Genomic DNA, 12,067 nt, shown 5'->3' on the forward strand with positions numbered 1-12,067 from the left:
GTATGAGATCCAACAGACCCTCACCCCTTTCACAAGTATCAGTGAAGGTTGACTTGGTCATCTTTCCAAGCAAACAAGATTATCAAGTGTCATCCGACTTTAATTGAATGACTCCATCCTTTTAGAGTTGGGATATGTGCTTTTTGTTGACATGTCCAAAACGAAAGTGCCACAAGGATGCCTTATCCAAACCATTGGAAAAATCAGTGTGAAACGCATTATTTCCTAAGTTGTCTAAAACCATCACAATTTCATATACACCATTACAAGGCAATGCTATAAAAACACATCATTATAAAAAACATTAATAGAACCAATTTCATTATCAACTGAAAATCCAAAACCTTGTTTGTACAAACCATGAAATGAAATAATGTTTCTCGCCATATCGGATGAGTATTATTCAAATCTAATTCTAACCCACTACAAAGCAATAAAGAATAAACTCCAATCTTGGTGACAAGCGACATTTTCCTATTCCCCATGATCAAGTTCATCTTCCCGTGCTCCACGTCCCTACTTCTTTCTAGACCCTACAAATCAAAACAAATATGGAAACCACAACCTGTGTCAAGGACCCAATAATTGGAATGTGATTAGTTAGTAGATAGAATAGTATAAATACATGCATGGGTGGGCTTCATCTTCCCATCTTTGACATCCTGCAAGTATTTGGGGCAGCTTCGCTTCCAGTGCCCTTTATCATGACAATAGAAGCACTCTGCTACTTTTGGATTGGTAGAGGGATTAGTAGAACCATCTTTGGTCCCACTAGAAGATGATCCATCATGAGACTTTCCCTTGCGGATCTTAGAAGGATCCTTTCTATTCTTCCCTTTCCTATGTCCAATTTCCAAAATAGAGGTAGAAGAAGTAGGAGTAGTTACAACAGATTTACCTTCGAGACTACTTTCAGCAGTTCTCAAAAGGCCTTGAAACTTGCTAAGAGTGACCTCTTCCTTGTTCATAAGATAAGTCATGCGAAACTGATCATAATAAGGAGGTAAAGAGTGTAGAATAATGTCAATGGCCAACTCTTCATTGAAGTTGACGTTCAACTTCAGCAAGTGGTCCACAAACCTTTGCATTTTTTGCAAGTGGGCCGTGATGGACTCACCATCCTTCATCTTTGTTGTAATCATGGAGGCAATTATTTCATACCTTTCCTGATGAGCACTTTGATGGTATCTTTCCATCAATTCTTGGTGCATCTCGAAAGGGTAGTAGTCCTCATAGGACTTTTGAAGTTCAGCTGTCATAGTGGCAAGCATGATACAAGACACCTTTGTGGTATCCTTCTCATGTGCCCTATACTCAGCAACCTCTTCAGGAGTAGTAGTGGTTTCATCAATCTCCTTATGCTCTTTGTCGAGGACATATTCTTTTTCCTTGTAATGAATAACCATCCTAATGTTTCGAATTCGATCATTGATGTTTGAACCATCAAATATGACCCTCCCACACAAGTTCATGAGGGAGAAAGAGCCTCAAGGGTTTGAGCCAGAAGCGGTGTTGGAAGACATCCGAAAAAGAAAGGCAAAGTTTAGATTAGATAAGAATCCTTAATATAACATCCAAATGAAATATTAAGGCATGGACCAAACATAATATTTTACAATTCGGAAGAGGGATTCCGTAATCCAACTGCAAAATATTTGAAGGTAGGTCAATGACAATTTACCAATTTCCACCATGAAAAACGAATTGAATATTAAGTTTTAATTGGATTGAAATTCCTAGATTATTTTGAGATTCATTGAACTTTTCAATGGTAAGTTTAAATCTCGATTATGCCCTTTAAGTTTGTGATTGGGATACCGAGGATCAAAAACAAGGTGTGAATAACCATGCAAATGTGCATGGTACTCTTGATGTCATTTATCACCTAATCAATGTGTCAGTTAACCACACACGCTCTATTTATTTATGACAAACATCAAGCTACCTTATGAAACCCTTGTTAGTCCAAGTTAGTGTACCGATTAACCACACACACTCCACTAACGACTTGGCAAGGTGCAAAGTGCAATTTCATGGAATAGCATCATTTTCACATTTTTCCTAAAGTAACTAAGATTAGGAATTTTATAAAACATTTAGTTACTTTATAATTATCATTATGAGGACAAGTTATGGAGTTCTTTAAAACCATTTAGATCAATTTTAATAAATAAAATTATCATATAATTTATCATTGGTCTAATCTAACTCATAAGGCAAGGCAATTCAAATCTAATGATAAATAATCAACTTAATATCTTAAAATTTGATAATTGTCCTTTAATTGGATGAGGATAAAGATCGACATATAAAAAAAAATGAATTTTATGATACAAAATAGTTTGTGGTGATGATCTTAATCCAATTCTAGCCAAAAGTCTCGAAAACCTGCAAGTAGTAGTTTCTACTCGTCGAGTGCATGAACTGGACTCACCGAGTTGCCAGTTTGTGAGTGAACTCGTTGAGTCAGATCATTGGACTCGTCAAGTTCATCAGTCGAAGGCCAGAAAATTGACTTTTTCAGCTTTGAAAAACAACCATGCATCAATATAACAAAAAACTACTCTAGCCTCTGATACCACTAATGGGTTTTGAGCACTATAACATCCTTATGGTGCACATACAACCTTAATGCTTTGGATCTAATGCAGTAACCGATTTTCCAAAGCATGAAGCATAAACTAGCATACAACTTGATATGTGAATCATAAAAACTAGTTGGAAGATTACCTTTAGTTGTAGCTTGTTGTATTTGGCCTTTAAGAACTTAGCACCTCAAGTGTGATGCCTCAAATGGTTTACAATACACCACCAACAATTGGAGAACTTCAGAGAGAGGTTAAGCACTCAAAATCGGCTATAGTATCTCTAAGATGACTATTGTATCCAATTTTAGGCCAAGGGATTATATATATATATATATATATATATATATATATATATATATATATATATATATATATATAATATAGAATTCCAAGGGTTATGTGTTGTCACACCCCCTAACCAGACAGTGGAAACGTCTGGGGGCTTGTGTGTGACTTCATCTTGTAATATCATCACAATGTATATAATTGAAACAAGACAACACCATCAACATACATATCAAAATACAACCATCATTGTTTACATAATGTATAGTATCATAGATTACATGCCAAAATATTAATGTATGATGATAACAAAGTACGACAAATTCCATAAGTTATTGTAGACCTTTCCGCTTACAATTTAGGTAGCTTTTTGATAAAATTGACACTTTAGTTCCCCTAAGACCAAAAGTTTACATTTATGGGGTTATTTCAGGTAAAATGGCATTTTTAGCCCACTTTTGTTAAAAATAACATTTTCGGCCCAAAATCATGAAAATTGACATCTTCGGCCCAGTTATATGAAAATTGACATTTTCGGCCCAATTATATGAAAATTACATTTTCGGCCCAATGTAATAAAATTGACATTTTCAGCCCTTTTTAATCGAAAAACAACATCTTTGGCTCAAATTTGTTTAAAATGACAATTTAATCCACAAAAGTCATAATTTTTCCCATTTTGGCCCATAAAACCGTGAAGGCCCAGTTTAAGCCCATTTTGTGAAAAATTTACTCTTCTGGCCCTTTTTAAAACCATAATATCAAAAAAACCCATTTTTATACTAAAATGACTATTTGGTCCTTGAAAAACCGTAAGTATCATCAAAGCTTCATCTTTTTGTTTATTTGTCAAAAATGGTCCCTTTACAATTTTTTTTTAGTTTTTCAACATCCTTAACATGTTTAACACTTTGATCCTTATGATAAATTGCATAAAGTGTTTTAGTTTATAAATATTATCAAGACTTGATATAGTATTCGAGATCGATGAAGTTTCTTCACATAATCACTACATATAACTTAGAAAACACACATAAACATGCACAAATACATAGATCTATCACATAAGCAACTTGTATCCTCCCCCAAAACATAGTAAAACCGAAAAACAAGGGGTATGAACTCATTTTGGGTTGTTGTTCTTGGTTTGATGAAGAGTTTGAAGAAGATTTTCGGCCCTAGGAGCTTCGTTGAGGTGGTTTTCGAAATCTATAACGTTAAAGAGGATAGATCATGAAATGATGTGGGTTAAGAAGATATTTTTCATGTAATCTTGAATTTAGACCATAGGTTTAAGAAAATACTTACCAAGAGTGATGGACTTGCTGAAAAATCTCTTGAAAACACACACTAAAGTCATGATAATGGCAAGGGAGATGAGTAGATTTTCCTTGAGCTTGAGAGGAATTATGAGATAGTTTGAAAGTGAAAATGTATGTGTTTGTGGGTGCTCTCGGTTGAATATTAAGAAGAGAAGGGAGGGAGTTTATTTTGGTTATTACATGATGGATTAAGAAATCCTAGCTTAGATTACCACTAAACAAATATTAGGTGTCAAGCTTGTAATTTACTTGATTTCTTCATTTTTTACCAATATATATATATATATATATATATATATATATATATATATATATATATATATATATATATATATGTGTGTGTGGGGGGGGGGGGGGGGGGGGAGATGTTTGGAGAAAGGAAATTTTTTGGGCCCTACTTGCTTGATTTGATATCATGAGGCCCAAATGGATGGTTCTCGGCCTATTGGTCTCTTATTGGTGTTCACAGCCCAATAGAAGCCCAATAATGTAGTTTACGGCCCATTAAGGCTATTAAAACTAGTTATGGCCTATCATGGCCCATTAGAAAATAAGATGGATTATTCTAGGCCCATATGACCCAAAATACCCTAATTTCAAGGATGTGGGCCATTTAGAGCCCAAATACGGTTCCTAAGCCCAAAGTAGTCAAATTGAAAGTTTATTGGTCCATTAAGCCTAATAAGAGGATCCAAGTCCATATTAACCTGAATCGGGATTTCTTGGGTTTTCAACCCATAATTAACTATATGAAACGTATTGTATTAGGTTATAGGCTTCTTGAGTGATGTTAGACTCAAATGGATGATTTTGATTAAGCGTAGAGTATGATATTCACTTAGAGTACATGCCTTACAATAGATGATGCTTACATGAGAATAGAATTTCCTAGCTAAAATGCTAGTTGTGACATGTGTAAACCCTAATTCTTACACTTTGGCTTGTCATGGACTAACACTATATGGATACTCACATAAGCTTAGCCCATCATTAATCAATCATGGTTTATTATCCCAACCTATATATTTCATTGATTTACACAATCAACCCCTGTAAATTTAATTAGTCTCCTTTGATCACTAAATTAATTCCAAATTAATTCTTGATCAATACTAATTAAATAATATGATTCTTCAATTAATATATTATACTTATAATATTTCAATAAATCATAAATAACCTTTTTCTCAAATATCCATCCTATCAGATTGTTTTGGTGAATGCAACCCAAAATGGACCATGCTATTCTCGGGTCAAGTACATACTAATTACAGTTATGGGCTTAGACACCTAATCCAACAGGTTAGTGGTTATGATGTGTTACTTTGTACATATAATTGAAATCTTTTTTATACCAAATAAAGATTAACAGATAAGACATAATAGGTAACAACATCCATAAATAAACACATGTTTCATTAAGGATAAAGGAGTGGTACATAACTTTTGGAAAATGGACCTTTATAAGGTCTACAGTACATCAAGATGACAATCCGACAGCATAACGACCCTCCGAATAGTGTAATCACTTAGACGTAGGGTCGGTCCTACATAAAATGGAAAAAGAAAGGTAGCACCAATGCATACACATGAACCTAGTCTATGACGAGTGGTGAGTAGGATAAATCCTACTCTTGACAAGTAGTCCACTATGGTCCCTAAGATGAAGTAGAGACACCCTACAACTTAGCCAATCAATGCTCGGTGATGAGCACTCTCTCCTCAAGTTCTACATGCCTCTGCTGATATTCCCTTACCTCCGCTAGCGCGGTAGTAAGGTCCTCGATGAGTTGCTCCATAGGGTAGTAATCGCTCTTGAGGTCTCGTGTACGTGCGTCAGTGACCTCCATGGCATCTCACATCTCCTCGAATCGTTTTGCCGTCGTCTTAGCTTGATCACCAATGTATGAGATCTGTCATATCAAAACGAGAAGGGCTTGATCAACGGGTCCCCCATGACGAAGGTCGCAAAATCCTCGCTCCATCCCCAAAGGTGGGCGTTGCCTCCGGTGCCGGCTTCATCCCTCAAGATTATATGCCTAGGAGGCGTAGTGCCATTATAGACCCAACGGTGTGCAGGTGCTATAGCCATGTAGGGAGGGTTGATGACTTCATACTTATCCTCCTCTTCTTCCCCTACTTCCTCTTCAACTTCTTCCTCTGACTCATCCTCCAGGATCTCCTTGGGATCCTCCTCTATACATCCTCCGTTCCCCTGGTTGGGGAAGTAAGGATCTCCTGGATGGTGAAAACCTGCCATGACATCTGTACGAGAATATAAGCACAATAAAATAAATAAAATGCCAAAATACCCCTATAGTATTTTATTTCTATATGGTTTGTTCTTATATCCTTTTGGTTTAAGGTTGGTAAGTCTTAGATTTGTTTTCCACCTCGACCACTCCTAAACATATGTTGGTCATATCTCCAGTAAATATAGTTGATCAGACTATATTTACCCTAGATATGATTACATAAATGTCTAATTTTAGTGCGACGTCCAACTCCTCTAAAGACTTTTTATTTGTTTCTTATTAGGACTCTACTTTTAATATGCAAACATCTAGATATACTTTTATAAAATACTTATATTTTGTTAGTATAATTTTAGTCAGAGTGTTTTACTACCATTGTATTTATAGTTGTATATATTGTATGGTTAGATATGCTAGTTCACCATAAACAATGCTCTGATACCAATCTGTCACACCCCCGAACCAAGACGGCATAAACGTCTGGGGCGGTTGACGTCATTGTATAGTATCATAAAAATTGAATATAAATGAAACATAGCAACCAAGCGGCATACATTGAGATTAAAAACTTACATGGTTTACATAATGTATCTGTTCATAAGTTAAACAAAAGTAACAAAAAAGAAAATTCCATAATGTTGCATCACTTGATCTCAAAAGAGTTGAACTATCTATTACTGGTTCCCTGAGAATACAAGTGATTTTGAAAAACATCAACATTCAATGTTGGTGAGTTCATAAGCATATTTGTATTTGTTTAGAAAAAAAAAATGGTTTGTATATATCCAAAAAATCCGATATTTTCTATGAAAATGAGTTTTAAGTTTTACACCAAAAACTGAGAATATATGCATGTACATCCTTTGTTTCTTTTACTTGTAATTGTAAGATGTATGTTCCCAGAAAATCCAATATTTTCTGATGTATGAAAACTGTAGTCTTAAACCTAAGACCCAAAAATGTATGCAATCGTGTACTGAAGTGTAGTATACAGTTTTATATTTTAATAAAAGCGGTGAAGTGTAAGCTTCCCGTAAACCAAGATAATATTGTTAATCCCTAAGTGAATTATTATAACGATGCTTGATGTGACTATTATGCCTATACGACGTTTGTCAGCGTCGAAATAGGTAAGATATTTGTCACCCTATACTGGCCTTGTCTAGCTGTAGCGAGCAGCTCATGTGTGGGGTTGTCAATCCCCGTATAGATCTATACACAACTATCTCACTTCCCCTACAGGAGACTCTGGTTATAATACATGACTTAAAATGTACGCTAGGTAGGTACGGTGAAGTGTATGTCTCACAAGAGCATTAACTGATTTACACGAACTATGACTTCCTTTTATTGTATAACGAAATAATTTCACTATTTAAGAATTTATGACAGTTATTTTATGACACGCGTTTTATGAGTTTCATGTCATACGTTTTATGACATGTGTCTTATGACGCGCGTACTATATTGTCATCAATCTGATCTGTATACCATTTTGTGTAAACTATTTATAACACTTTATATAAATAGTCTATAGTGAATATGTTTAGTAGTAATATATGTTGAAAAAATAGTATAATATTCTTGTGTTTAACCTCATCAAAATAGTGACGACAATAATCATAACAATTTAACTATAAAAGTTTATTTTTAGTAAAAATCACTCAAAAATTTGTTGTGTTGCATATCTCGTGTTTTTTTTTTTTTTTTTTTCAATTGAATTTGCGTAACGTAAAATAGTTGAATTTCATCATCTTTACCATATGGTTTACGATTTTTATATATAAAAAAACTATAGGGTGATTTCAACATTTTGTACTTATATAAATTTTACTTTATAAAAGTAGTACATGAAAATATCCAAAGATCAAACATTTTTGGAATTATACAAACATATGTTTTTGCTATACATGTGTGTGTGTATATATATATATATATATATATATATATATATATATATATATATACTCATAACCAAGATTTAAAAATGATGATTTTAACATATGTTACGATTTTCATGATGTTAACAAATGATATCAACATTATTATACATGGATTTGTTCTATAGTTAACATATAATCATAGTGCATGCAAGTGTCCAAAGGACAAACTCATTTTAATTTATAACAAGCTTGTAAATCATGATTTTTATGTGTATATGCATGAGGTTTGCGATATAATGTGCACAAATCAGTCCATAAACAAGTTTGTACATGCATATTGGGTAAAAAAAAGTTGACTTGTATTCCCCACCCCCCCCCCCCCTTCGGCGAAAAGCATGAAAAACACAAAAATTTGGGGGTATGAAGCTCACCTTGGTTGTGTTTTTCGTGATTTGTGGGAAGGAGATGAAGATGATGTCGAGCTTAGGATGAGGGTGACGATCTTGAAGAGTTTCTTGGAAAGGTTGGTACTCTAAAAAGGCTAACACACAAAAATGTGTGTGTAAATATGGTGGAGTCAACATGAAAATTTTATAGGAAATACTAGAGTTTCATAAAGCATCTTACCTTAAACTCAAAAAATGCAAGGATGATGAAGAACTCTTGAGACTCTTTTTGTTTTAGAGGGAGAGATGGAGAGAATGGAGGGAATTTACTCTTTGGTGAGTGGCACAATGGCCTTTCGGCCATAGTATATGTCGAGAGAGAAAAATTGCTTTAACATTACTTGATGGATAATTAGATGCCATGCATGGAGACATGATGGTTTGTAGGAAGTCTTGCATGGTTGTTTGATAGACAAAAGAGTGTAAAGGTGTGAGGTGTCACCCCATCTGTGTAAACTCTATTTTTTTGTCTTATGCCAAAATCTCATAAGGTTTTCGGTTTTTCGGGTGGCGAAAAACACCCTATATCCTTAAACGGTTTTCGGTTTTAAGGTGGCCGAAAACACCCTCCACTCACACAAGGTTTGCGGTTTTTAGAGATATGGGTTCTCGGGTTTGACATGGCCCAAATAAAAGAGTTTTTGGCCTAGGGTTATTTGGGCCGAGAACCTCTAAGGCCCACAATTTGTTTTTGGTTTAGCTATTAGATCAAACTTGGGTTTATAAGAGACTATTACAACTTGATTCTTAATATATGCATATATGTACATATAACATGGCCATTTTTGAAATTTCAATCGCCTAATGCAACAAGGTTACATAGAGAAATTGTTTGTACATGAATGCAATCTAATATAACTTGGTTAAGATTATTTATCCTAAATAATCTTCTATATTAAAGTTAGTTTTAACGTTTATTATCTTTAAATTAACTAGCCCGAATCTCCAGGCTTTACAAAATATATTTCGATTCATATTTAAATTTCTCTTAATTTGTGAATGATCAAAAGTTTAAATAGTATATCAAATTCACGTTGTGAATGTTAAAATTCAAATATTTATAGTTTAGATTTACAATGTGAATAATAACTGATCGTGTTTTTTAATCGATAATGATGTTTATTAATAGAGGACAAAAAATTAAGATTTTTGATATAATTAGGTTTTTTTTATAAAAATAAAATTACATATTGAAAAAAAAAACAAAACAAAATGAGTTTTTTTATAAAGTTTGTTTTTTATATATCACAATCGATCTCTCTGGAAAAGATGATGAAAAATTATGAACAACAATATATTTGGGTTTTTTTTTCGAAAAAAGGTGGCTTAAAAAAATTTAAACGAAAAAAAATATGTGGATTTTTTTGGGTAAAGAGACGGATTTTACAGCATAATGAAGTGTATTTGCGTTCAATATAGAAGTATACATCCATTTCGTTAGTCGTAGAGCATTATGATTTCTGACTCTCATGATTCCGTGGTTCTTTGTTAGAGCATAAGGTGTGAGCAACTAGGTATAACACCATTTTGGTGCCACCTCACATGTCACATCACCAATGGTGTTATAACAACAAGTGGGGAAATGATCACCATATTGCATCTTGTTATAACACCAATTTTTTTCCATTTTATAGTTTATTTTTTATTTTTTTTTCATTTTTTTTTAAATTTAGACAAATATATTTTAAATATAACATAATAAATAAAACATAATGTTTAAAAATTATAAATAACATACAATAAAAACAATTTTTAAATATTAAAATTAACATAGAAATTAAACTACACATAACATCCAAATTCCAAAAATAATAAAAAAATAATAATAAAACGCTATTCGTTATCATTATTGTTACCATAAAAGATATAATCCGTCAAGCCCTCTCGAAATTGTCTGTGTTTATTTGCATCCTGAATGTCAAAAACTCGATGCAAATACTCAGTTTTTCCTGGTTGAAACTGAACATGCCTGGGCTCCGATGGGATATAATCAATGTTGTAGAACTCGTTACTCGGTACCTATTCGGCCGACTACCTAGTAGCGAATACCCCGGAATACTCAGGGAGTACTCGAATTCGGTAATTCATGTAGAAATATTTTTAGGGAAATTATATATGTCAAAATCATAAGTTAAAATCATAAGTTTTTTGAAATATATAACAAAATTAGATACATGTGAATACACAAAAACTGAATAACACATAATGGTCACACTTTGTGAATAATTATTGAAAATTTAAGATATATATGTAGTAATAATCACATGTGTGGGTGTTAAATAATAAATCATTAAGTATATTATACATAATTGATCGAGTTTTACAACACTACTCAGTTCAGTAAGGGGCTGATTATGGAGTACTCGGGATTTTGTAACTTGCCACGGTAAGGGGCCTAGTTGCGAGTACTCGGAGGAGTAATCGGCCAACTAGGCGAGTTTTACAACACTGGATATAGTATGCTATATTTTGCCCTATATCTTCTACTACCATGTTATGCATTACGAAACATGCATACATGATATATCGTAGAGTTTCTAAATCCAATGGCCGTGTTGCATGTTCAACTATATTCCACTTCACCTTCAGTACTCCAAAAGCACGTTCCACATCCTTATGTGCTCCTTCTTGTCTTCTCTTAAAAAATTTGTCTCGTTCTTCAACCGGGTGGCGGAATGCCTTCACGAATGGAGAATAATGAGGATATATTCCATCTATAAGGTAATATCCATATTTGTATTTGTTTCCATTCACCATGAAAGGAGCATCCGGGGCCTTTCCATTCAAAAGATCATCGAATATTCGTTACTGATCAAGAGCGTTGACATCGTTGTTGGAACCCGCAACCCCAAAAAATGCATTCCAAATCCATAAATCTTGAGAAGCAACAGCCTCTAAAACCAACGAAGGTGATCAGTATGACCACTTGCGTATTGCCCTTTCCATGCTACCGAACAATTTTTCCGTTTCCATTGTGTGCAATCAATGCTTCCGATCAAACCGAGAAACCCATGACGTTCTTCATGCGCCGCATACAATTCTTGCAAATCATGCAACAGAGGTTTTCGCAAATACACGTCTCTAAATGTTTCAACAATACCCCTTGACAATGTATACAAATTGTCCCTTGCAGTTCTTTCGGACATTCTCATAAAGTCATCCATGGTATCGGGTGACTCCCCCATATCCATCAAATGAATGGCCGCAGAACATTTCTACAACGTTGTAAACCCTCGTCTACCTCTAGCATCATATCTTAATTGAAAAAATTCATACCTAAACATAAAT

This window comes from Lactuca saligna, chromosome 4 (genome assembly GCF_052625555.1).
Source record: "Lactuca saligna cultivar CGN05327 chromosome 4, ASM5262555v1, whole genome shotgun sequence".
In the NCBI taxonomy this organism is placed as follows: Eukaryota; Viridiplantae; Streptophyta; class Magnoliopsida; order Asterales; family Asteraceae; genus Lactuca; species Lactuca saligna.